We start from the raw sequence: 4,992 nt of genomic DNA on the forward strand, positions 1-4,992 counted from the left end.
GCCCCCGGAGCCCGCGCCGGGAGCGGGGCCGGCAGCGGGGCCGGCGGTGCCCGGCGCGGCGGCAGCCCCAGCCCCAGCCCCGGCCCCATGGCCGCGCCGCCGCTCCGGGGCAGGTGGAAGAGGACGGAGCGCAGCGCCAGCGCCGCCGCTCCCCACGTGACAGCCCCGCCGAGCGGCTGCGGCGGCCGGGCCGGAGAGCGCGGGAGGCGGCGAGGGGAGGCAGCGCCGCCCCGCTCCGGAGCTCCGCGCACCGCGAACCTGCGGGGCCGCCGCCAGCGGGCGGGCGGAGCGCGGCCCGGGGCGGGAAGGAAGGCGAGGGCCGAGCCCTGCCCGGGCTTCCTGTGAGGCTCCGGGCGCCCCGCGGCCATGGCGGGCCCGGCCCCGCGCCGGGCGGGGCGGGACGGGACGGGACGGGACAGGACGAGCAGCAGCAGCAGCGGCGGCGGCAGCAGCAGCAGCAGAGCCCCGCGGGCCGAGCAGGGCCGGGCGCTGCGGGAGCCGCGGGCCCATGGCGGGAGGCCGCGCCCAGCGCCGCCCGGGCCCGCCGGCCCCCCCTGCCGGGGGGCCCCTTCCCTCGGAGCTCCCCCCGGAGCTGCGGGAGGCGGCTGGCGGAGTTGGCTCCGCTGCGGCTCGTGGGAGTGAAGGCGGTGATCGGCTGTCACCGGGGATGAGCCTCCCCAGCAACCCGGCTGTGCCCGGAGCTCCCCCGCTCCCTTCACCCGGCCTAAGGATGGGGACCGGGACCGTTCCGGGCCCTGCCGAGCGTGAAACAGGTCACCGAGCAGGGTAACGTACCCATAGCAAGGCAATGGAAGTTGGAACAATATAAACGACCTGAACCCATCCTGTCCCGCTGAAAATGGACAAAGCCTCGTGTGTTTACAAGCAGCAGGACTGCAAAAGTTAAGTGGGAACTTCATGAGCAGAATCTCAAAGCAGCGGGAGATGACGGGTACCCCTGTTCAGGTAATGAACAGCTACAATGAACCAGCTCTGCCTCACATATTTCTGAACTTTTCCTTGTTTTCCATTTGCAGGTGCTCACGTCCTCCCCCGAGAACCAGTGCCGGCTCTGCTGTGGTTGGCACAGCTTCTGTCCCTCGAGGAGCAGCCCCCGATAGCACTGCTGCACGGCTCTGGCAGGAGTGCTGCAGCCCACTGACCAGCACTTTAATTTGGATACCAACAGCGATGGAAAACTCCGTGACAGCACCAGTTCTTAATCCACACAAATGAGGCCTGTGCTACTGGGCATCGTTTAATCCTCCAGGGCAAAGATGAGGTTTTACGCATTTCACTGTGAACACGGAAGATCTTCCCTACGTGCTCTAAAAAAATTGCATCTTTACGTTCTGTGGCTGTATCGCAGAGACATGCAGTCTGTGGGTATTTACAACAGAACCTGTTGGATCACCAGATTAAACATTAATTAGTAAAATGAACATCATAAAAAAATCACATTATTGTACTCAGTTGCTCATTAAAGGGATGCAGTTCCCAAGTAGAATTCGTATGTAAGGGGCTTCCATCTGACATTAAGGTCTGGCTGTGCCAATGACACACACACAGACTCACAGACACTGGCACAGCCTGCAGGGCGAGGTGTGATTCAGTTATGAGAACAGTTACTCTGTCATCAGCAGGCCCAGGTTCAGCTCTGGCTGGACCTGGTGGAGTGATCCGTGTTGAAAGGGCAGCATTCCTGGGGAAGAATGAGAAAAGCGAGAGACAGCAGTAAGAGGAATTGGGATGCTGAGGTAAAGCTGAGGCGTTTGCTGACCTTTAAGCAGCACACACACCATGAGTTACGATTCTCACTAAAGAGATGCAACAGCATAAATTACAGTTTCTATACTGTGTTGAAAGCTTTGTGCTGTTTCAAACTTTGGATTGTCATCTAAGAGTCAGGTTTAGATCAGGTGCTGCCCAAATAAATTAGCAAGAGCTAATTTAAATAAGCAAGGTTAAATAAGCAAGAGCAAGAATGCTCATACCCTGGTGTAGTAGCAGAAGTGGGTGCAGGAAGGGAAGTGAGTGGCTGTGAAGGGAGCTGCGTTTCTCAAGCCCATGACAGGTACATCAGCTGTGTACATCATTAGGCCTCTCATGCCAAAGGTCCATTTGAAGCACACCCAGGTGCACATTGGGGCAGATATATTTCATATATTTGTTAGTTCTGTGTGCCCCATCAAGGAAAACAGCTGCACAATTCTAAGCATCAGTTTGTGCGGTTAAAAAATATTGAGCAAAGCACACTTCATTTGCCTGGGGTGCCATGCAATTTAAAAATACTAATTAAACTATGATCCTCATGTGTCCATAAGCTCATGAGTGTAATACTAAACACACAGCTCAGTTAAATACTTTCAAACATGTCTACAATAAAACCACACACCTATGCTCATGGCATCATGTATTGTTTAAAATTAGCAGAAATCAGCAGATAGTTTCAGAGTCAGATTCAGCCAGGGAAATGGAGAAAAAGACCAAATTATAATGTGGGAAGGAAACACCAGATAAGAAAGAAAAGGCAGAAATGGATAAGAAAATACCAGGCCAGGCTGAAACTATTTTAGGGCAGCAGTGATGACAGATGCTTTCTGGAGCACCTACGGGAAGCAGATCATGTTGGATGTAGAAGGTGCATTAAAGCAGACTCGGGTTCCCTTTTGCTGATTCTTACTTGATAGCAAGAATGTCTGGCAGAGTGGTGAAACAGAGGGCTGAGGGCTTTACTGGATGCCTGGAAACACCACAGTTCATCAGAGGACATCTCACAGCTCACAGAGATATTGCTTTGCGCCTTTTTATTCCAACAATATATATAAAGTGTGGCTACAGTGGGATGTCAGGGGTTCAGGAGATCCTTACCCTCACTGAGCTACAGACTTGTGCCTTATCTTAGCAGCCCTTTGATGGAATTATTATAATTGTAATTCACATTTGCCTACCACTCTGGATCTTAATGGATGCCTAATGGATGATTGGCCTGAGGATCAATAGTATCACGTCCTGTCTACTTGGGGTGAGAGAACTAGGTGTTAAAATAAATACTTCTGCTATGCTAAAGATGCAGAAATAATAAGTGGGTCGATAGAAACAAAGTTTGCCCGCAGGTGAGAAGACCCCACACTCAGCACAGTGGTGACCTGACTGTTCTGCAGACACAGCCTGCTTGCCATGTGTCTGTGCAATTTGAAGTAGCACAATAAACCACACAGCATTTTTCACAACTAAGTTCTTCCTAATCTAGCCAGACAATTCTTAAACCTTTAATGGGCCCATGATTGCAAAGTCATTGCATCTGGGTTTTTTCAAATTATGGGTCTGTAACAGCAATAATGGAATGTGTCATAAAAGAGGTTTTCTTCAATGAGTCTATCACTGTAATAAAACAAAATATATCTAGTCACCTCTACATTGTACATTCACCCTTTTTATTATAATTATGAATAAAGTGCATCTTTCATTTCCATTAAATAACACACTTGCATCTCACTGAAACAGTAGACTGTATAGGACTGAAAGCAAAATGCACATTCTTTTCAGCAGACTCTGTCCATGCCACTAACTTGTTTGTAAGATAAAGCCCACTCAGTTTAGAATTATACTTTTGTGTTCATGTAGGACTAACTTAAAATTCTGAGACCTGATTTTCAGCCACACATGGGGTTTTTTTCACAGAAATATATGTGCATATTAGAAAACTATATATATGCTGGAACTATAGGCATGTTCATTCATTTTGATGCTTTTGACAGAACTGGATCACAAAATAATGATGTAACACCACCAAAATAAAGTTCTGATAAAGTTTTACCGAGTGTAATCTAAGGATGTCACAATTAACTTTTTTAAATATGTAGTAAAGAGATGAAGACATAAAATAATACGGCTAAAAATTTTAAAATAGCTTGGAACCTTATCCTGTCCGTGTGTGTAATACCTTAGGCAGATTACATGTAATTTTATTATGTTTTCTACGTCAGTTCCCCCTGCATCTAGTTTTTGTAACTCAGAAAAACTTATGTTTCTTCTATAAGCATCTCTATCTATGGATTAATATCGTTGAGATTTCTTTAAACTAAGACTATAATTTTACTGGTTGCACAGGTTCTTTCTGTGCATTTATCTCTTTTTCACTGTGTATCAGTTTCAGTACCTGTACAGAGTTGTGCAGATAACCAAGCCTGTAGGTACACGTATTTTAATCACTATTGTTCTCTTTTGAAACTTGGCATTAAAGTTGGTTAGAAAATATTAAGCGTGGGAACATGCATTATTTGTCTCAGCCTCACACTGTTTACCTCTAGTTTTATTGCACCACTGCTGGATAAGGTTTACATTTAATGACAACTACACTCTCCCCTAAAGGGAAGAAAATTCTCAAGAGTACTCTGCTGCATCAGCTTGAACACTATTCCTGCCTTGATCCATTATAGATCATTACTAAACTTCACAGAGATTTTCCTTCCTATTTTTTTTATTTTTTGTTCATGAATTCTATGTAGAGCTGAAAAAAAAAAAAACCTGTTGTAGTTTAATTCATTTTATGAAATGTGATGGGAATAAATATAAGCAATTTGGTATTACAGGAAGGTGAATCCAAATTGTTTGATGGAGAAATACTATAATAAGATCACTGATATATAGGCATTTTTCCAAAGAGAGTGCAAAGCCGTGATATTCCTCTGTGACACTTTGAAGGTTCAATGAAATCCTGAATTTGTATCAAGCAGACAGATTACAAGTAGCAATTACATTAGAGTAACTGTTTGAAAAAATAAAAAAAAATCATTCTCTGTTGAAAGGGTTTAGTTGTCTTTGTAACTACTATCAAGGCAGCATTAATTGCATATTAATTTTTTTATACTTGTAGCTTAGCTCTCTTAACAAAACTGAAGGTCCACACAACCTTCATTAAGTAAATTGTGTCTCGTTTTTATTTAATGGTGTTATTGAGATCAGGGTTTTGAAACATGCATCATAATT

Source organism: Pipra filicauda, unplaced genomic scaffold (assembly GCF_003945595.2).
Source record: "Pipra filicauda isolate LSUMZ 115617 unplaced genomic scaffold, ASM394559v2 scaffold296_size2174093_pilon, whole genome shotgun sequence".
In the NCBI taxonomy this organism is placed as follows: domain Eukaryota; kingdom Metazoa; phylum Chordata; class Aves; order Passeriformes; family Pipridae; genus Pipra; species Pipra filicauda.